This window comes from Aethalodelphis obliquidens, unplaced genomic scaffold, assembly GCF_003676395.1.
Source record: "Aethalodelphis obliquidens isolate GAN/ISIS:26980383/991018 unplaced genomic scaffold, ASM367639v1 scaffold5, whole genome shotgun sequence".
NCBI classification, from domain to species: domain Eukaryota; kingdom Metazoa; phylum Chordata; class Mammalia; order Artiodactyla; family Delphinidae; genus Aethalodelphis; species Aethalodelphis obliquidens.
In genome coordinates this window covers 29898350-29922015 of record NW_020837949.1, presented here as the reverse complement: position 1 = coordinate 29922015, position 23666 = coordinate 29898350, and the positions used below count along the sequence as shown (strand labels likewise).

The 23666-nt window shown below is 35.6% G+C and overlaps 1 long non-coding RNA gene across 6 annotated transcripts in view; it reads right to left on the bottom strand.

The window, feature by feature from the left end:
- Nucleotides 1-23666, bottom strand: part of LOC113618175 (uncharacterized) — a 124200-nt gene that overhangs the window by 21034 nt on the left and 79500 nt on the right. For 2 of the 6 annotated variants that reach the window (XR_003431914.1, XR_003431913.1), the window contains exon 3: nucleotides 13478-13566. This is a non-coding gene — a long non-coding RNA (uncharacterized LOC113618175). The other 4 variants (XR_003431910.1, XR_003431911.1, XR_003431912.1 and 1 more) reach the window with 4 other exon arrangements.

Below are 23666 nucleotides of genomic sequence, written 5' to 3'. Positions count from 1 at the left end.
TTTAGAGATTCTGTGCCAGGTAGGGTAAGGTAAGCTACAGTAACAAATATACACAACATGTTACAGACTTAAGCAAAAGACAGTGTATTTCTCTCTTATCTAATAGTAGAAGGCTGATGGTCCAAGTCAGTGAGAAAAGATGTTGGGATGGGGGTTCTTGCATTTTTGCATTCATTTCGAGTCCCAGACTAATAGAAACTCTTCAGTCTTCAACACATGGCCTCTCTATTCTAGGTAACGGCAACAACAACGAAAACAGAAGGGGAGGGTTTAGAACATGTAAGAGTGCTCACAGATTTTAAAGGTCTGTTCTAGAGGTAGGCACACACCACTCCCTTCCCATTACTTTGATTGTAACTGAGTTTTGTAGCCACATCTAGCTGCAGTAAAGGTCAGGATGGTAGTGTTTGTAGTGTGCCCAGGTGAAAAATAGGAGAAACACAGAAAAGCAAAAACAAGAAAAAACAATATGCATGACTAATTTCTGGATGCAAGTTTGCTTTCTTTATGTCCACGGATCCTAAATACTTGCAGAGAGACTATTTAGTTTCCTCATAAACATGATCTGTTCTCCTTCTTTTTAGAATACTATACAACAGGCCTTTTAGCTCTTACACGTGTGTGTACGCACACGTAGATTGATTCTGTACTTGGAACAAGCCAAAAGCGGCATTTGAAAGGTAAATTTTCTGACCCTAGGGTAGCGGTTTGGTTTCCTCTTGAACAATCAGCTGTGCTACATCATGCCAGGTAAAGACATGAAGACAGGGAAGGTCGCAGGAGTGGGAGAGGCTGCAGGATGTGACAGCGGAAAGGAGTAGCCCATTACTCAATCACTTGTGCTGTAAGTGCAGTCACAGCTCAGACTGGTTTCCCCTCTTGTGAAAAAGGGTGCTGCCAAACAGTAGAAACAAGGGACTTCTGGGCAATTAGGAGCCCAAGACAGAGTAAAAGCAGGCAAGAGGACTTCCATCATCTTACAGCCATGGCCGCCTTCAGGCCTGCTTCTAAACCTTCTCCGTTCTTTGCAGAAGGGTGTACTGTACGAGGCACCAAGGTTTCTGACTGAGCATAGTAAGATTTCAAGCACTTAACCATCTACTCCTGGATTATCTTTCAAGAATCCTCACACTTTTTTTTGTTTACATCTTTATTAGAGTATAATTGCTTTACAATGGTGTGTTAGTTTCTGCTTTATAACAAAGTGAATCAGTTATACATATACATATGTTCCCATATCTCTTCCCTCTTGCGTCTCCCTCCCTCCAACCCTCCCTATCCCACCCCTCTAGGTGGTCACAAAGGACCGAGCTGATCTCCCTGTGCTATGCGGCTGCTTCCCACTAGCTATCTACCTTACATTTGGTAGTGTGCACTTTGAAGAATCTTCCTTCCGTATTCTGTTTTGCAGTCCTTGGAAGTATTATACCACATGTTCGGAACACTCTCCTTTTTCTACCTCTACCACACTCACAAATCTATTCAACTGATAATTGTTTTCTTCAGATCCCAGTGCCCTTGACTCCCTGAACATCCTAGACTGAATTAGCTCTCCCAAGTTGGGGTTACTCCCTTAGCAATCTGTACTTCCCCTTTTAGACAGATGCTGCACATCTGTTGATCTGTTAAATGCTTGCCTCGCCCTATTAAACTGTAAACTCCCTGTGGACGAGGAGTATCCACATTACACCACCCAGGGCAGAGCACAGCCCTTGGCATTTGTAGGTGCCAGTAAATAGGGTGAAAAATGTTTTATTATGTATCTTCCAATACATACCATATATCAGTCAACCCTTATCATAGACCATTCACATAACTGAAGCAATTATTTTAACCTTAGAGTCCCTGTACTAATTCCAGAAAATTGTTAGGGCTCAGAATTGAAGATATCCTACTTCATTCTGAAATCAAGTGTTTCCTGTGTTTATTTCAGTTGACCAGGCACCTGAGTGGTCAAGATTGTAGCACACCGTAGATTATCTCGCTAGTGTATGTTTTCACCATAAAGGATTACAAGCATGTGAATGGACATTGCAGGTCCATCCCTATAAGCAAAACAAAGTAATTTAAAACAAATATTCCATCTCTGGTTCGGTAGATTTGTGTGTTCAAAAGATTTCACAGAACCATAAAGGTAAGGTGTTAGAATAGCAGTATTTTCCAAAGTTACAGAAGGGTGTGACGTATCATAGTAGTTAAGAACATAGATTCTAGAATCAGATCATGAAGGTTCAAATCTCAGTTCCATTGCCTGTGTGACTTTGGGGGAGTTATGTAGCTTCTCTGTGTACCTAGTTCCTCACTGGTGGTAAAAAGGAATGAAAATAATATCTTTTATATAGATTATATTATACATACTTTGTTCCTTCTCCAACTCCTCCTTTTTCATTTGCTTATTAATTTTCAGAAGAATTATACAGAAATATTATTTAGTTTGGGAAGCATCAACAGAACATGATTTCTGAAATTGTGTAGTCAATCGGCCATCGAAATAAGAACTCTACTGACTTATAAATTCAATACTATTTTTGTTAGATTACACTCAAGTAATGGTTGTATATACTGCAAAGCTTAAACCAATACCATGACTATATTATTTTTAAAAGCTACCCTATAGAAACTAAAACTTAAGCCTGAGATATTTCATCAAGACTATGTTCTTATTCTCAAATAGAGTAATGTTGAAAAATACTAATTATATCCAATCATAGCTTTAGTATCTCAAATTAAGAAAATTATATCACCAAGCAACATTTTGCTTTGTGCAATTTAGGTTTTTCCTGATAAATGCTGATCCATTCTACTTGAATCAAACCTGCAGATACTACTTACAAAATATAATATTATTCAAAGAATCTTTTAAAAATGAAAGGGAAAAAAAATTAGGCAGCATGTAAGAAAAGCCACTCTTAGTACCAACCAGAAAATGTCATGTGTGAGATGATGTGTGTAAGAATTAAAAGACTATGTTGCAGGCAGAATGAGCCAGCTTTGGACACGGGTCACAGCAGAGTGGCTGTGTTCTACTATGCTGACACATGGGCCGGTGACATAATTTGCCGATTGTCAAAATATTGCCTCTTAGTTTATTTATGATTATATGTAGCACTATTCTGTGGAAGCATTTAATATTATTTTGAATGCTCTAGAGTTTTCCTGTAGGATTTATATGTATTGCATAGAATTTGGCTATTGTAATTATAACCCTAAAGTCAATTGCAACATTCCTTTAAACTTAGCATCTGTAGCCTGGCTACACTGTGTAGAATATCATTCTGGCTGTATTTTTTAGTCTAGATGACCAATTATAATTATTCCACAGCATGCCACCATTGTGATCAATTTATCCAGGTCTGCTTATGAAAGAAATAGCTGATCATGGCGGGGGGGTGGATTTTATACTGTAAATTTGGAAAATGTTTCTTCCTGAGAACCTAGGAACAGAGAGATATTTGGCTTTAATAGTGTATAAATAACATTGGAAAATATAATTACTAAGATAAAATATCAATATTATATTCCCCAAATTTATCAGCCATTTTACAGTACAGACACTATCACCTGTGTCTTACAGTCCAGACCTAAGATTTCTATATCAAATATTGAAAACCAGAGTAATATTTTCACAGTTTCAAATCCATTGGCTGCAGGGGAGTGGAACTATCCATGGTCCCTAATCTATTCTCGTGACTGAAATGCCTCATGGACTCCATTTACGTAGTAAGACACAATCCAGTACTGTGCTCACAGCACAAATCTGCCACTTACTTGTTGTAGCTTTGGGTAAATATAATAATATATAAATATAATAAAATATAATGTTAACTGTAGTACAGTGCCTATATCACAGAATTCTGAGGATTAAATAAGCACATACTTAGAAAGCATTTACCACATGCCTAATAAGAGCTTACTGATTAATAACTTTTAAGTATTAATATTTTAAACACGAAAAATATATTAATTCCTCTTTACTAGTATTCTTTCCACAAAACTCATACTCCTGAGTACTAAGTAATAGTCTCTTAAATAGTAGATTTATATGTGCAAATGTTTTAGCTAAATTAATGATGAAATAAAAATATAGGCAAAGTAAAATTTCAGGTAAAAAAATTCCAAAAAGAGCAGTTATATGATGTATTTTAAGTAATTTCACTTTTAAGCAAAAATCAGTTTACTTTTCTGTTTTTAAGTGTGACAAAACATCAACAGTTCTCTTTTTAAAGGATTAGATTAACTCATAATAAGCATTTAGAATTCCCTGTAAACTAATTACTATTTAATAGAATGATCTTAACTTTATTACATTATAACTAAGCAAAGATGCACATTCCCAAGAACTCTTATATTAACAGAGTATGCAGCTGTCAAGTATTTTTTGAAACGGCAATCAAAATAACTGAGAAACTAATTTTTATGGATGACATAATCCAAATGCTGAAATGCACTAGGACGTTCTCTGCATATTCTAGAGTTTAATGACCAGTCTCATCTTCATTCACCATTTTTCAACTACTTATGCTTAAAAGGATAGAAGTAGTTCTAACATCATCTTTCATACAAACACAGTATATACCTCTACAAAGCAGAAGAGCTGTAGGAAATGCAAATGTAATACATTTCCTGAGCAAAACATTAGTCCCTTACTTCTGATATTTCTTCACAGCTTTACCTTTGAAAGGTACTGCCAATTGCAAATCAGCAAACTGTGTGAAATCTTTTTCAGTGGAAGTGCACAAAGTTTAACAATTATTAAAGTTAGATAAAATTAAATACAACAAAGCTGTGTGAAAAACAGAATGAGATATCTTTTTTATAAGTACATTTATTGGGTGCAGATAACATATTGAAATTAATTTTTGGGCCCTTTCTGTTTGGAATAAAGAGCATCACTAACTTTGGGATACTGAAGGATCAAATGTTACCATGCCAAATGATCAAAATGATCTCCTTATCCAGCAATTAATAGCCTCATTTAACACAAAAACATTTTACTGGAATGAAAAAAACCTGTTTGATGATTTTTCATTTATAGATAATGACATCCTTCGATGGCAATGTTAACTTTGTTCTTTACATTACATTTTAATATATATCATGAGCAAATGTAAGTCATTTCAGAAGACAGTTTTGAGTCATTTTCAGGAGCCATAATGATTTTTTATTAGTTGATTTGTGTATGCAAAACTTCCATCTAGTCACCTCAGTTAGAAACATCTTTCTTTTATGGACTAGGTTTGAGTTAGAGGCTTTTTTGTGATTTTAAATCTAGTGCTTTCAAGTAAAGGAAATTGTCAACCAAACATAAATATTTTTAAAATTTATTATCACAGAGCATTCATATATTAAACTAGGTGAAGAGGTGAGATGTTTTACCCCAACCTCAGAATTTGGGGTTTCTTCTGAGCAGTCCCAGCTCATCCACACCCTCTTCTACTTCGAGTAAGGTAATGAACTGAAAGTATTCAGGTTGGCAGCTTACTCCCTTCTGATTAGTTCAAAATGCGTTCCCCATCATTATTTTCCTTGTTCAACAATCTATTCAATTCCAGGATTGTGACAATGGTGTTTTCTCTTACGGAGCCATTGTGCTACTGAATTAATGTTTGTTACATACTTGGAGATCCTTGGATGTTAGATGATATTCTGGTGCCAAGTACATTATTATTTCATTAAAATTAATGCCAGGATGAAACATAATGTGGAAGGTCATGGCCTGGAAATTATTTCGTCTTAGCAAATGGAAAGGATTTATTTGTTTGGCGGCTTTCTGAGTACAGTGTAAGCAGGTGGCCACCAGCAAACTGATACATAGAAGAGAAATATTTCACCCAGATAATTTAGATTTTAATTGAATTATTTACAAAGTATACAAAGTCTGGATTTCATTTGCAAAGTGGAGATTTAGATCAATTACTTTGTGAGAGGACAAATAGAAACCTGCAAGGAAAAAAAAAGTTTCAAATTAAATCACCAAAAAACACTTAATGTAGTGAAAGAGTATGAGCCTATGGTCAAGCAGATGGGCTTGAATCCAGGGTCTGTCAACGTTGAAGTTGCTTGACACACAGAATAGATCTGTCTTCTTCACTCCTGCATTCCGGCAGATAAAACTTATTCGGCACTTATTAGGGACTCAAAATCTATCTGTAAATGAATAAATGTGTGCATGACTTTGGGTAAGACGTTATAATGCAAATCTTTACTACAAAGCATTATGAAAATTAACTTGGATAATAGATATAAATGCTTTGTAAGTATAATAGGACATAAATATTAATAAAATAGTCTATTGTTCTAAACCTTTTTATATAACATCTCCATAGGATTAAAAATAAACAAATCTGCTGACTTAGATAAGGATGTTGTTTATTTACCCTCTCTAGTTTAAAGTTCCTCCTTTCAGTTTGAACTCAAGTCTAGAACCAGCCATACCCTATGTCCCTGACACCACAAAACATGAAACAACACAGATTAATTTATAAAACATCGATTATAAAATTCTGAAATCCACTAATATTTATCTTACAAGACATGGAAAATATAGCAAAGGGTAAAGAATACATTTTAAATAAACTCTAGTACCACTACTTGGAGAAGATAATCACTGGCATTTTTCTTTACTCTGGTGCACACACATACACACACTCACAGACACATATAAATACATAAACACATGCATGCTGCATTTTCATTTCCTGTTCTGAATCACTAAATATTCCTCAAAATATTATTTTGAGTGGCTACTAAATATATATTACTATTTATTTAAAAATTAATAGTTTATCATCTCTCCAGTGTTTAATTAAAATATATAATAGTGTGATAAAATGCATATGTGTAAAACTTCACAACCATAGCTTTTTATTTCCTGAACATAGATCAATTGATGAATTTTTGTTTAAAAGAGCATTAATAATAATTTAATGTTCTGATACAAAATGTGCAGTAGCCCTCAAGAGTGTAAAAATGACACTGCCCTCAGCAGTTCCCTCGTACTTAAGCTTATTGCTTGTTTATAGTTCATACTTTCTGACATATAGGTCCATATTCTTTGCCCATTTTAGCGTTGTGCTTGATGCTTTTTATTCGGTTTATAATGAATTACATGTAAAATGTAGAACATGTTTTTTGTGTAATAAAAACATTAATTATTTGTCATATATTTTCCCATTTGGAACAAAATTTCTTAGGCAGGAACATCCCCAGAGTGTTAGAGGGAGAGGAAAGCGGCCACTTGAGTGGAAAGGAATGAAGCAGATAATTTTAAAACATGATGTCTGAAGTGGGGGACTGAGGGCATATGGGCCTTGCAGGAAGTGTAAGATCATTAGCATTAACTTGAAGTAAAATGGGGAGCTACTGCAGGGTTTTGAGGAGAGGAGTCACTTAGCTTTTTAAAACATGACTTGACTCTGGCTACTGTCTTTTTTTTTTTTGTAATTTTTATTGGAGTGTAGCTGATTTACAATGTTGAGTTAGTTTCAGGTGTACAGCAAAGTGAATCAGTGATACAAACACATATATCCACTCTTTTTTAGCTTCTTTTCCCATATAGGTCATTACAGGGTATAGAGTAGAGTTCCCTGTGCTATACAGTAGGTCCTTATTAGTTATCTGTTTGGCTACTGTCTTGAGAATAGCTTGTGAAGGAGGCAAAGTAAAAACAGAAAGACAAGTTAGGATATATTATAGAAATCAGAGGAGAGATAATGTAGCCTTTTAGACTACGAGAGAAGTAGTGAAGGTGGTCAGAAAAAATCAGGCTCTGGAAATATTTTAAAGGTATCGCTGAAAGGATCATTGATTAGACATTTATTCTGATGTGATGTTGGCGATTATATATACAAGTCTGGATTTCAGGAGAAAAATCTGAGTTGGAGATGTAAATCTTAGAATTGCCGGCACAGAAGTAGTACTGAAAGCGCTGGGAATGAATGAGATCCCAAAGGGAACATAGGAGAACATGCAGTGAGCTCTGGGCCACTTTAACACTGAAAGGAAAGAAAGGAGGGAAGAGACAGCAAAGGAAGCTGTAAAAGGGGTGAAAAGTGAGGTATGAGGAAAGTCAGGAAAAATGGAAGAAGGTGAGTCAAAGAGAAGAGCTTGGGCAGCTGTGACAAATACTAATTGCAAGTCAAGTGTGCCACTGATTTAACAATGTGGACGCCATGACCACGGTGTCTGTGGAGCAACAGCCTAATTGCACTGGGTTTAAGTGAGAATTGGAGTGGAGGAAAGGAGGGTAGACAAGTTATTTTTACTGTAAAATGGGAGGGAAACAATGGGTAAATAGCAGGCAGGGAAAGTGGGTTTAAGTGAAACTTTATATTTCATTTCATACTTAGAATGGGAGCAATACAGTCTATCTGTAAGCTAATGAGAAGTACCTAGTAGAGAGCAGGCATTTGAATGTGTCAATTAAAAAAGCAAGATTCCATATATATGGAGTCTAAAGAAAAAAACGTGGTTCTGAAGAACCTAGGGGCAGGACAGGAATAAAGACGCAGACGTAGAGAATGGACTTGAGGACACGGGGAGGGGGAAGGGTAAGCTGGGACGAAGTGAGAGAGTAGCATGGACATATATACACTACCAAATATAAAATAGATAGCTAGTGGGAAGCAGCTGCATAGCACAGGGAGATCAGCTCGGTGCTCTGTGACCACCTAGTGGGGTGGGATAGGGAGGGTGGGAGGGAGACGCAAGAGAGAGGAGATATGGGGATATATGTATATGTATAGCTGATTCACTTTGTTATACAGCAGAAACTAACACACCACTGTAAAGCAATTATACTCTGATAAAGGTGTTAAAAAAATGGCAGTATGAAATTTAGTGCAGATGTATAGAATTTGGTTTTACATAGGAATAAGAATAACGCCCTTTGAGCCATGAAGTCGGGGCAAATGCTGTAGGTGTGTAGAAACGGTAATGGGAGTCTGTGGAAATTGTGTTCTCACAGTGTCTGATCCTTATTCCTTGTTCATGTTTTTTCTTGAGTGAACATTCTAATTTTTGATGTATTCAATCTTACTAATCTTTTCTTATAGGATTTGCAGTTTTCACATCTTTCATTAAAACATCTTCCCTTACTCGATATGATTAAGATATATTCCTATACAGTTCACCCTTGAACAACACAGGTCTGAACAGCATGGATCTAATTATATGCCGATTTTTTTTTTCAGTAAATATATACTGTAGGACTACAATATCCACAATTGGTTGAATCTGTGGATGTGGAACCACAGATGCAGAGAGCCGACTGTAAAAATCTACATGGATTTTCGGTGGCACAGGACATCAGCTCCCCTAACCAGCCCCCCATGTTTGTTGTTCAAGGATCAACTGCACTTTATTCCATAAATTTTGCTTTTTACATTTAATTCTTTAATCTACCTGGATTGCACTTTTAGATTAATAAGTATAAAAGGTAGAAGAAACGTTAGTAATCTAATTTGAATTTTAAATACTAAAAATGTGTTTGGGGGATAATATACAAATACTGTCTCATAATAATACATTATGCCGTTTCATTTATTGTGGTTTATTTTCTTTTAATAAAGTCCTACACATATGTTGTTAGTTATTTTAGGTACTTAATTGTCTGTGTTAGTACTGTAGGTAGTATACTTTTTAAAAGTTATTTAAGTGTCTGCTTAAAGTACTGAACTTGGAAGAATCAATCAGGAAGCATCTATATTTTCATCCAACAACTGCCCTTAAACTGTTTAATCTCCTTCCCTCCTCCCCCGCCCCTTGAATAGCTCCTGAGACAAAAGCCATCCCTTTCAGAACACTTTCAGTGACAATTACAAAACAAATTTTATCTCAGTAATTACAACTCACTATTCAGTATTAAAATGATGGTTCTAATAGTTCAATTGAAAATTTAAATCTCACTCTCAGGTCATAGATTTTCCCTTTCCCTGCCTCAGGGCTGACTTATGCCTTGGAGACCTGGAATAGAAGATTCTTTTACTGTTCCTTCCTTGTTCATTATTTTCCCAACCTCTCTGCAACTTCTGGGTTTCCCTTCCCTCTCCAAAGTAAGGGTGGTGTCAAAGCAAAGATTTCATTGGACAAAGTTAAACAGGCAAGGAAGATTTATTCAAGACTATTGCAATAGGGAAGAGAGGCCAGAGCCCAGTCTGAAATAAAGGGCTGGAGAGTTTTTAAGACCTGGAGTTGGGGAGTCTTAGGCTACCTGTGTTTGCTAATTGGCTTTGCCGAAGGGAAGAGTAAACTTTCTCTTCTCTTCATAAGAGGAAAGAGTTTTACAACTTGGAGCAAGGCTCCCACTGAAGTCAGGCTCCGTCCTCCCACAGAGAGACTGGGAGATAGTTGCTCTATCTTCCTTGATGATTACATTTTGAAGGTTGGCTCCCAGATCCTTGAGAAAGACAGTTTAGGTTGTAAAACTGGCAAGAGGCTTTTAAAAAGATTTACATGTCAACGTGGCAGGGGAAGAATTTACAAGTACACTTTTTACTAAAGTAAATGTTTTAAGTGAAGGGAGGTCAGGGCCTTGAGTCAGGAAGAAACTTGTCTAAAATTTAATCGAGCTGAGGGGGAGATTAAGGCCATCTTGCTCAGGGGGTGCACATTGCTCTTCCCTTTCTTTTGCCTTAGCCAAAATTTAAAGACAATAGGAAAATCCCTTTTTCATTTGTAACTTTTTCTAATTGTTTATGCTGGTGTTTAGAAATAAAATTGATTTGTGTAAATTGCCTTTGTATTAGTCCAGAAAACATCTAGACCTCTTTTTTTTAGAATTGTTTCTAATCAAGTCTCTTGGGTTTCGTAGGTAATTATCTTGCCAGCAAATTATGACAGTTTTCCTTATTTGAGATTAATATTTCTTTTTTCATTTGATTTTTTACTTTCTGTGCTTACCAGCGCCTCCCTTATGATGTTCAATATATGCAGTGATGGAAGGCATTCTTTTCTTATGCCTGACTTTAAAGAGAATGCTACTAATATCTCACCTTTAAGAATGAAATCTGATGTAAGGTATTTGGTAGCATTCTACTGAAGAAGACAATACCTTTATATTTTTATTTTATTAAGAGCTTTTACCTAGAGATTACTTTTACAAAGGGATTTGCTCCCATTTTCGTAGGTTTGGAAATATTTATAAATTTAATATATTTAAAGTTAGCAATGTTTTTCTTCTCTATGCTTTTTTTCTTTTAGCTATTTATACATTTTTTATTTGGAGATGAAATAGAAATTCACTGATGCTTCAAGTAATTTTTAAATGTTATCTTTTACTTATAAATATTTAGTGCCTCTGGAATTAATGTTGGTGAATGCTGTGCCATAGGGCTCTAGTAATTTTCCTTATTTGTGATATCATTAGAATTATCTAGAACATGTGCTGTTATGATTTGCTTCTTGACACAGTTCTTTATAATACAATGGTGTATATCATACTGTGGAGCCTGAATACTCAGGTTCAGGATCTAGCTGCTCTACCTTTGCCTTTGTGTCTCTGGTGGATATTTAACCCCTTAGTGCCTAGTTTACTCATCTGTAAAGTTGAGGTAAGAATAGAAGTATGGCAGGGAAAATTCTAAAGATGTTCCCCAAGGATTCTCACCTCCCAGTTATTCCATCAAATGATAACCTAGATGCTGCTCTGAAGGGACTTTGCAGATGAATTAAGGTTACAGAGAGATTATCCTGAATTATGCAGGTGGGGTTAATGTAATTACTAGAGCCCTTAAAAGCAGAAAAGGAAGAAAGGAGGAGGAAGGTGGTCAAAGATATTTGGCTAAAGAAGCAGCAGAAGAGAGATGCAGTTGCAGGGAAAGTCAGAGATTCTGGGTATAAGAAGGACTCATTCCATGCTTGCTGGCTCTGAAAATGGGAAAAGAGGCCACACACATGTTATGGAATGTGGGCAGCCTCTAGAAGCTGAAAATGATACCTGGCTGAGAGCCAGCAAGGAAATGGAGACCTCAGTCCTACAACCACAAGGAAATTAATTTGGCCAACAATCCGAATGAATTTGGAGGTAGATTCTTCTCCAGAACCACCGGTAAGGAACACAGCCCCAAGACACCTTGATTTTAGGCTGGCAAAAGTCTTGTTTGACATCTGACATATAGAAACTGTGGATAGCACATCTTTGTTGTTTTAAGCCACTAAATTTGAGGTAATTTGTCATGGCAGCAACAGAAAACTAATACCAGTGCATACATGAAAGAATTAGTATGCATGTTAAATGAGTTCATTTGTGTAAAATGCTAATAATAATACCTAGCTGGTATTAAGTGATATGTAAATTCTGACTTATTAAGCTACACCTCAAATCAGATTTATTATAGTGTTATAATACATATATCTGGTATAAAATTACTGACATTATTTTTCTTTTAAAATATGTTCTTGGATATTCTCATTCATTTATCCTTCCTCATTCTGTCAAATTTAAATCACCATTGGTATTTCTATTACATGTATACATTTGAGTCTATCAATACATTTTTACTGATAAAATCATATTTTATAACCAGATTGTTATATGCTTAGTATGTTTGTGCTTTCTCAAGAATTACTTTTGCTGTTTCTCTCACTCTGATATCCATGTTTATATTACCTGAAGTCAGCTTTCCTTTCATTTTCAAGGATACATGTTATATTTTGTTTCATTTCATTCTCTTTTTTGTATCTGTTATTTATTGCTGTCATATTATTAATACCCCATATTTAATATACTAATGCTCTCTCATTCTAAATATTAGTCTTTATTCTCTAGATTATAAATGACAGTCCTACAGTTTTCCTCTATAATACTGATTCTAATTTATATAGTTTTCATTCAAAAATAGATCAAGTTTTAGGAACTTTTTAGTTTTCCTTATAATATTTTCATATCCCAATGAGAATATTCCTCCCTTTCTCTCACTCTGTTCTTCCTTTCTCTCACTCTGTTCTTCCTCTTCCTCCCTTTCTCTCACTTCCTTTCTCTCTTCCTCCCTTTCTCTCACTCTGTTCTTCATTTTTATCAAAACTTTTGATTTCATTGTGTTATCTCATCTTTTATCTACTCTTTATGGTCAGCATTTTCTTGAATTTTAAAGAATACACAATTATATTTTTCATATTTATCTTCATTGCTATTTTACTTTTTATGTTGACTTTTTATCGGTTTAATTACAAAATTCAGGTGTTCTTTGTTTCCCAGTCTTAAATGGAAAGGGCTCCAGGGTGGCTTAGGTTTTGATATAAATAGCATGGGTAAATTATTTCTGCTCTCCTAATTCTTTGAGTCAGAAAATAATCTGGATTGTAAAATATGTGTACCCAACTGTCTGCTGTTTAACATTTCACATCTCACATGATTCTTCTGAAATTAAAGGGCTTTCATTTTTTCAATGATAGGAATTTATTACTGGAATATTTGAAGCAGGATGCGATCCTTTCCTTTTCAGAAACAGTACATGAGCCACTGTAACCCATAACATACCAATACTCCAGCTTTTTCCATCTCTGTCCTGCCCTATGATGGACTTCTCATCCTAGGGTGTAACAGGTCACTGGATGTCAAACTCAGCCCTGAAATGGAAATAAATGAGAACAAGAGCAGTTAGTGTAGTCACACTCTTGGGGAAGAAAACAGAAAGCTACTCCTATAAGGTGTATTCATGTATATTTTGGGTACATAAAGGAATAGATATTTCCCCCTTCTAGTCTGGGAAGATTTGTTTGCTTTGCGATTGGTTGGAAATCTGCCATCATCTTCTTAAAGCTTTTCATTTTTTGCTTTAGGGTCTCATCTCTGTTATGGTTCAGAACTGTTTCTTTAGGGACCTGGCAAATCCTTGACCAGTGTTCACAGTTTTTAGTGTTATAACTTTGTATCTCTTGCTGTGCTTTCATGGGCATTTCAATGGGAATTTCGTAGCCTCAACTAGCAGTCGTTATTTCAAATTGTACTCACATTTTTCTCTGTTTTTGCTATATGTTTCATCAAACGGTAGTTAGCAGAAAATCATGTGAGATTTTGGCAATAGATTGACTGCTGGTCTTTGCTTGTGAGGCTGAAATTTGGGGTACTATTTTGTATCTTTAAAGGTATTTGAAATATTTTATGAAAACTGGGTAATGCAATGTTTGGTAGCAGCTTATTTGATAATCATAAAAACGAAAATGTGATGAATAAGAAAAATGAAACTGAAATTCAGAATTTAAGGTAACTCATCCTTCCATATATTTTCAAATTATTTGTTCACAAAAAGAAGATATTTTTGACATACTGCCATGTTTAGTCATAGTTTTCAGGAGAGAAGTCCTTTATGTGTTATGTGTCAGTAATAAACCAGCATAACTTCTTTTTTTTTTAAGAAGATGTTCGGGGTAGGAGTTTATTAATTCATTTTTGCTGTGTTGCGTCTTCGTTTCTGTGCGAGGGCTGTCTCTAGTTGTGGCAAGCAGGGGCCACTCTTCATCGCGGTGTGCGGGCCTCTCGCTATCGCGGCCTCTCTTGTTGCAGAGCACAGGCTCCAGACGCGCAGGCTCAGTAGTTGTGGCTCACGGGCCTAGTTGCTCTGCGGCATGTGGGATCCTCCCAGACCAGGGCTCGAACCCGTGTCCCCTGCATTAGCAGGCAGATTCTCAACCACTGCGCCACCAGGGAAGCCCCAACCAGCATAACTTGATGGATAATGATATGAATGTCCACAGGCTGTGTCTTATTTTGGTGATGTTTTTCCAGTGCAATGCAACCACATAATAAAATTCTATATGTATGCCGACTAGGAGACTACATGTTATTAAACTCATTTTGAACAGCTGACATCAAGAAAGTCTCAAATGTGCTGACCTGTTTTAAGTAAGTCACAAAGATATTTCTCACCCAATTTCTCAGTTCCTATTATTGTTTTTCTAATTCTTTTGAAAATAATTGACTTTCATGCCTCCTTTCATCTTTTTAAAAGCTGAATGAGAGCCTTTAAAAGAAGCAGACTGGGCAAAAAAAAAGAGAGAGAGAGAAATGCTTCAAAGAAACAGTAAAGCACGATTTGAAACTGTCACAGCACTGGGAGCTGCTGAAAGACAGAAATGTACTCAGGCTTATGGAGAGCTGCCTGCATGGACCACGACTCCTCCAGTAACTCCTTTGGAGACTTATAAGCAGCGATGCATTCACTAAATCACAGCTTTGAACCCCAGTCAAAGAAGTGTCTCTCCTTCAGTGCAGCACTGCCAGTATTTGGCATCCACTTGGCTAGCTTTTGACCCTTTCCTCTAAGACAGACCTCTTATTTATATCATGCACTCCTGTCTTAGCCCTGCTCCTCTCTCTAAAATCACAAACAAAGGAAGGGAAAAAGGAAATATGTCAGGATTTTTGATGGGAGGAACCATTCAGTGCTCTCTCCTTCTCTTTGCTCAACTCATACCCAGTCCAAGTCACAACCACAGGATATAGACATGAAATGTTATTAACCACCTGGAAAATATACAGTAGCCATATAAATAAACAGAAGATGAAGTAGATTTGTTTTCATGCCCATAGAGCATGATCTTTTTTATCTACTGATAAGCAACAGGAAGCTGAGCATATAGGGCTTTAAATAACCACCACTTTAATATGTTTCACTGTTTTGTGAGGCTTAACTGTGGGCACAGGCACACAGGTGATTCTTCTGTTCCATTGGGCATCAACTCCTCAGTAATCATATTTTTCTGGCACCTAGATTGATCTGGATGGTCTGAGATGATTTTACTCATCTGTCTGGCAACCTTGGGAAGGAAGGAAAGGCTGAAGGCTGAGCTCAGCTAGACCCCTCTGTGATGTAGTCGTAGGGCCTCTCCAAGTGATCTCCCCAGCCAAGTAGTTGGACACCATCCATGGTGACTCAGACTTCCAAGAGGCTAAGATAGTACTTGCTGCATGTTTTAGAGCTTAAGCACAGAGTGTCACCCTTATTCATCAAAGCAGTCTTGAGCCAGCCCAGATTCAAGGAAAATAAGAATATACTGCAGCTCTCAACAAAAGGGGAATTAAAGAATTTGTGGCATCCTGTTACCATCTCAGGACACCATATATTTTCAGGGCTTAATAATAATATATGGAATAGTTAGTGTCCTTCAGGTTAGTTCCCCATGTGTGCACTAGGCTCAGTTCAGTGCTTGTTAATGCAGTGCTGCAGGTGACAGACAGGAATTCACATTTCAGTACAGTCACTCTGTACTGTGTGTGTGCACACACATGCAAGCAAGTCTCCCCCCCCCCAAATCATCTATGTTACAGAGTAAATTTGAGGCAGCTAGACTGAGTTCCAAAGCATTTTAAAGTGGTATGCAATAAGAGTCAAAGAAGATCATTTCTCTCCAGGGAACAATATGTCATAAGCACCGTACATTCAGCAGTGGGTGGGTTAATCACGTGTTATTTTAAAATTATAAATGAAAATCAAATTGCCAGTGGTTGATGAACCGAGGCATAACTTCTCTGAGCTCATCATCTGCTCTATCTTTAGGCAAAGACATTGGTGGTGAAGGCTGCAAAACGAGAGCTAGTAAAGTGGAAAGTGGTAAATCATGATAAAAAGAAGAAAATAGAGTATTCTTGTCTACCTGACTATAATAGAATAGAATTATTCAAAGGAAAAAAAGAGGGAGGGAAACGTGAAAGAGAAGGATGAAAGCAAGCGGAGGAGAGGAAAAATACAAAAAGGGAAAAGAGGTAGAGAAGGAAACACTTCTCTAAAGAAGAGGTAGAGAAAGGAAACACTTCTCCTAGATACTTTCTTCATCTCAGATACAAATAATTTGTGTCCTGCCGAGTATCCACCAACACAAAATACGCTTTGCTGCCATGACGGCTATCCCCAGGTAAATTATTTTAAGCTGCTTATTAACTACTAAAAGGGAAGAATTGCTTTGTTTACTTCATGGCCTTTCAAGTACTTGACATAATGTTAGGAATTGTGTACATATTAAAGCCAGGTTACATGAAAGAAAGATAATTCAATCTAAACATATGCCCAGGTTGGGATATAATGAATGGATCACAGGTATTGGCTTTATTATTACATTAAATGTACCACTTTATATCACCTTTGTAGATATCAAAGTAAAGCAATGAAAAGAATATTAAAGCAATTAGATATTTTGTCTTAATAACTAGATATTTCATCCTAATAACTAGATAAAAGGTCCTTTTCACTTCCTTGATAAAAACTTGCAAACTTGGTTAAGGATATGTCTAAGATGGGAAGGTAAGTATTAGCATATATCTAATGAACATCACACTTATATTTAGAACTAGTCTTTTTTTTCCCATAATGCACAGTTTCCCATATTCATCACAATGCCTATGACATACACAAAACCATCATTGCCCTGTGGCATAACACTACCCATTACTGTAGCAAAATTGTGACTTGTTTTCAGGCCTCTCTTTTAGGAATCTAGAGTGAGGTTGCCATCTTAAGAAAGGCTATTCTAAGAATCTCAGGTCATTAAAAACAAATCTACACAGATTTGTTTTGGGATTCCAAAGGCATCTTCAGCTGAACATAAAGAACACCTTTTGAGTGTAGATTAAGAAATACATCACCTCTAATTATACATTATTTCTCTTTTATAATGTATCATATAAATATATAAATTTTAGGAACATACACATCAAAATCTTATGCAAACCTAAGAATGTAGCTTGACAAGTATTAGTGTGAAATTATATGTCTAACAGAAATGATTCCTGGCAAATAGTTATCTTGTTTATATGACCATGATTTTGTACTTGTTTTGTCAGTTTCTGGAATCAGTTGTATATAAATATTTTAAATAATCTTCATGTGAAACTATCAAGTTATAAGGGCTTTATATAAACACTATTTACTATAGAATTTAACTAGAGCCTCTACTTCACGTGTGAGTGTGTGTATGTGTGTGTGTGTGTGTAGTATATGTAGTAATTTCCTTGGAATGCCTCAGGGTTTATTAGTGCTATAATATTATACACCTTATCAGTGGTTCAAAATGTTTATCCAAGACAATCTGCATCATATATTTCAAAGAAGAAGAAACAAGAAAGACTATATTTATATAGCACTGTTGTTCTAGTAAAGCTATTCCTGGAAGGAAGGGTCTCTACTATTTATTTAGAAATTTATGATTTTTCAATATTTATTGTTTCAGAGAAAAGCAAAAGAAGACAGAAATTTCTTTAACTTATTATACATACTTCTCATAAATGTATCTTCTCCAAAATTCCCTATTATTTGTATATAAGAAATACACTTTATATAGGGTATTTCTGAAACTGTGTGTTTTGGGCATGCTTACCCCTACCAAGCACCAACTTCAACAGAATTATCACTGTATTTAAAGCTTTCCTCAACCAGTTTCAATTGCAGAACATTCTCGATAAAATTTTAGAATAATTAAAATACCTTTTTTTCTCCCCTAAACTCTGCAGCTAACTCACTATCAAAATTTAAATATGTGGGAGAAAAATGTATGCAGAAATTGCTTGATAGCAAATATGAAAATTAAAGTACTAATATAATAATTTCAAGATATTTAAATTAATGCTTAAATTAAGTCCATGCATATATACTTTGGACAGATAAGATAGTGCATATTTCATATCTGGTGTTATGGTACGTGCTGGAGATTTAATAATTATACATATGCTCTGTACACAGTTTATGAGATTTCCTAAGAGAAAAGATATATCCAAGTTGAATCAAAGTATATTCTTTGGTGACATGAAATATTTCTAATATTATTCTTTAATTCTAAAAGACATAGTGTTTGCAGGTTACATCAAGAATCAAAACAAATGGTAAAATTAAATCACTACTCCTCTCAAAGTCAGAAGAGTTTAATTATCACTTAATCGAACATATAATCCACTAATCATTCTACATTATCCTTGACACATAAAAATTCAACTGTTTAATTCAAGAGCAGTCTTTCTTTTTTTTTTTTTTTTTTTTTTTTGGCTACCTATAGGGGAAAGTTCTTACTTAAAATGAACAAAAACCTGCTGGTTGTCATTCCCAGGTTCGTGGGGGAGGGGAGTGTAGACAACTTAACTATCTAAATCCTAAATATTTTATTATCTATATCTCTTAAGTATATAATCATTTGCTTTTTATTTTAACATCTTTCTTTCCCACTGGAATACAATTTCCACAAGAGTAAGGATTTTCTTTTGTTGACTGCTGTTTTCCAAACATTTAGAACAGATCTTTCCCACTAAAAGGTGTTCCATAAATAATAGATGAATAGATAAACAGATACAGTATCACAAGTATAAAGTAGAATGTGGCAGATGCTGTTGAAGAAGCAGCACATTGCCTTGGGCCATGTGAGTTCACCTGTTGCTACAGACTTTTTCCAACATGCTGATGGCATCTGTCTCCCTTCACTGCCTGAGGGCTTTCTCCAGAACCAAGGGAGCTTACTCCCCACCCTCAGATGAATTCTGCAGTGTGGTGGATTTATCACCCTTGAGAGCAATGCTCCACCAACGCAGGATGAGAGTTAGTAGATAAATGCTAGAGTCTACCTTCCCTTGGGCAAAACAATTCTGGGAGTTTTTCCACAATAGTTTTCAGACCTTCCCCACACCCCGGGAGGATTGATTGAGCCTTAGTTGTCCTGAATTAGGAAGAGAACAAATTTGGGAGTCATCAAAATGCTACATTAAAATAACTTGTTCAATACTTAAACAAAAAGTACTAATAGATATGTTCTGTGCAGCAATGTGTATCATCTTTAGACTTTCTGTCAGTGCCTGTCACCCTGCCATTCCTAAGTGCCCTTTTGGGTTTAAATTGTAGAGAAGAAGGCATCTTATACAAAACATAGAGTTATCATTTCATATTTAACAGTTATCTTTCCCAAAGCTTAAATAATTATATTTCAACACAGTTAAAACAATGAAATCTTTAATCTTGTATATTTCTTATCAACAAGGATTTCCAGACTTTGTGTATAAACATTACAAATATCATTTTGAATATTAGTTGTTTTCAGTGAGTTCAACTATGTTTGATTTTTGAAATATCTCTTCTTGAAAAGATAGAGATAAACTTTAAAAAAGTGATGTGGAGTAACTCATTTTAACTTAAACTGAGGAACATCAAAACTGACGTATGTTTTTGCATATATATAACTTAGTGGTACTTATTGCTATTTGGTGTGTTTATTTTGTGTGATTTTGTAAAATAATGTATAATGAGATCTGTCTTTTCCATTATCAAAAACATATTATTAACTAACCCATGTGATGAAAAGTGAAGAGGGATTCTACATTTGGTGAGAGATTCTATCTTAACATTTCTTTATGTATATGCTACGTAAGAAGGTACTATTAAAATGACTATGCCTTGTTGCTAAATCAAATGACCATAATGGGTTCAAGCCCCATAAAACAGTGTCTGAAAAAAACAAAGTCTATTTCTTTTCTGTACTAGTTCCAGAGACAATTCTGTTCTACACGGACATTCGGAGACTCAGATATCTTCCATCCTTTTGCAGCCACATCCCGCAAACCATTTTCATGTCTCAAAGCTGTATCACCGTTGGTTCTAATTATTATGTCCTTCTTGAGGACTAAACACAGAAGTAGAAACATCCCTTCTGCTCACATTCCACTGACAATCACTTAGTCATACAGACACACTTCTCCGCAACGGAAGTGAGACAGAGAGTTTAACCACGTTACCAGAAAGAAGGGAAGACAATTTTTGGAGGACCACTCACTATTCCCTAAGGAAATGGTTAGGGCTTAGTCGCTTATAAGTATAAAACCATTTCATATAATTAGAATTCTTGAGATTGGTATAAGTTTAAAAGACAATATATATTGTATTCATCCCCACTGGGTTTGCTTAACAAGTGATGTTTGACCAGCTCTTATGAACAAGAATTTTAATTTCTAATATACAACTCAAATCTAGTTTATGACATACTTTAATATAATGTTGATGTAAAGTAATCAGTAACCTGTCACATTCAAGGAAGTTTAGAAGCACAACATCTCATGGAGGCATGTATAACTGCTTGAACATATATTTACTTCAGAATTATTACAGAATCATTCTGATTCATAACCATTGCTAGATTTTTTTTTTTGCAAAAGCTGAGATTTAGAAATTGCAATTATTGCACACATTCCTCCCTGGTGATAAAATTAATGGCACTGAGCCCATGCTCAGCAAAGACAGCTTCATTTTTCAGTGAGCTTATGTGTACATTAATAACATAACAAATAAAAATCCCAAATCCTCTCCTATTACTGCTCCTTAGAGAGATGAAAATGCCTAGTAATTTCATCTTTCAACACAGCATAATATAAAGTTGGTGAAATTGATTAGCCAAACAAACAATATTGTTAGAAACATTTACCTGATCTGGATATTATCATAAACTTTAAATATCTATCAGTATAATTATGATTATTATTTAATAATAATTGTCTCAGCCTTTCAGAGTTTCAGAAACAAGCTTCTTTGCACTGTTCTATTATGTGGAGATTGAAAACTATATAAAATTGATGATTTATGTACAAAACCATTAGCATTAATTTTACAAAACAAGGCCCAAATGAGTCAACTTCATAATAGTTTCATCTAGCTTAGTGAAATACGTTTCAATAGTACTTATTTTTGAAAGAAAGTAGGCTAATGGCCAGGACATAAAAATGCAAGGGTATTTATCTAGTTTACTAGGTATGTATGTAGATTTACTAGGTATGTAGATTGTATTATTTAATCATGATTCTGCTTCCTCATGCCATGGTTTAATATGGAAAAAAAATATTTTTCCACTGACTTTTGCCTTGGCCAGGTAATTTTTTTTCCACCAGTAGAAGGTGGATAGAACAGAGTTCGCCAGTACCAAGCAGAGGTTTTCAGAGACGTTTTGTGTTTTCTTTCACCACTCCAGTTTTTCTGTCTTCTACTATGAGAACATGTCTTATATAAGATACACTCCTTCATCCTGGTTCTCAAAGCAAGGAGACATGTGAAGCAGTAGTTCACCCAACTTGCATCCTACATCCAAGTCTAGCAGAGAAGCCCCATAGAGCTCTCAAGAGGAGTCATGACAAATTGTTAAACATGAAAGCAGGATAGAAATGCAAGGCATTGTAAATGTCAGTGTTGTCAGCTGAATGTTATGCACGATTATAACAAAACCAAACTAATACAGAAATTGATACCAGATGTAGAATGCTGCCACAACAAAACAAAGTATGTGGCACTGACATAACATAACACTGACACTTTCAGGAAAACCGCATGTCCCACGTGAGAGGTACTCCCTTAGTTTGTGTCCCACAGTGAGGAGGCATGTGGAACAGACTTAATCCTAATACTCACCCTGTGGCCCATCTCAGCAGAATCTAGCAGAGGTAATCTCAGCAAATCCCAGTGAATATATCTAAGTAAAGAAGCAGTCAAAAAATGCATAGCTCTAATGTGCAATTAACAAATGAAAGTTGCCCGTAACCCAGAGTTTCAAGCTTCTTTATTAATCAGCGCTATCACAGCAAAACCTGATGAATTATCCTAAAATGCGGTCCCTAGTTTACTTGTTTGTCATTATCAGCTTTGTGAACTTAAAGAAAAATAAACAACGTGAGTTGTGAGTTTCAATTTTATTCAGCGTCTTGCTGAGGACTGTAGCCAGGGAGACAGCCTCTCAGTAGCTCTGAGAGAACTGCTCTGAAAAGGCAGGGGAGAGGACCGCTGATGTATGGTTTCTGGCTGAGGAATACGTGTATCCAAGCATACACGTATTAGTAAATTAGCATACACGTTCTTAGTAAAAGATTACCACTAGTCACAAAGAACAGGTATCTCAAGTTGGTGCTTTTTAGTGTATGGGAAGATGCAAGTATGTGGGTTCATTAAATTCTCCCTGAGATACACATCTCACTATTTGTGGGGCCTGTTTTTCTAAAGCACAGAATGCCTCATCCTGTTTGTCATCCTGAATCCCTTTGATGGTGCACTGCGGGTCAGCAACTGCACAGGTTACCACTCAGTCCTTCTTCCTTGCTTACCCCTTAGTCATCACTTTTACTTTATTTTGACCATTTTTTCTTAGAAAGTACATTGTTTCCTGACAGTATTTACTGTTATACAAAAACAACTGCACATATTTTTTATGGGCAATGCCGTTCAACAGAAATAGAAGTTATTTGCAAGTAGGATGAATTCTACTTTATATGCATCCATTATAGTTCTTAATAGTTTCTTGGTTGAATCTAAAATTTTTCTTAAAGTATAATCTCAAGTGATCTTCAGTGTGCATTAAGTATTCTTGGGTGTTCTAATTGTACGTTTAAATTTCTTTAATGATTTAATGGATAAATTTAAATACTCAATCTTTCCAGTTACCTTCTCAAAAAGATCAGAAACCTGATTTTGTTTACAAAGTTATCATAAATATAAAATAATACACAAGGAAAGCTGAGAAACATGTTATAGTGTAGAGATTTTTTTTCTAAACCTAATTAGATATCCTAGAATATTAAGTAACTTTAGTAAAATCTGTGCAATGAGTAATTTACTTGAAATCTAAAAGGTAACCTATATATAAGAAAACAGTTTGGCTTTTTGTTTCTTTGACAAACAATTTAACCTTTATCATTCTTGGTTAGACTGGAAATCTTTGAATGACCT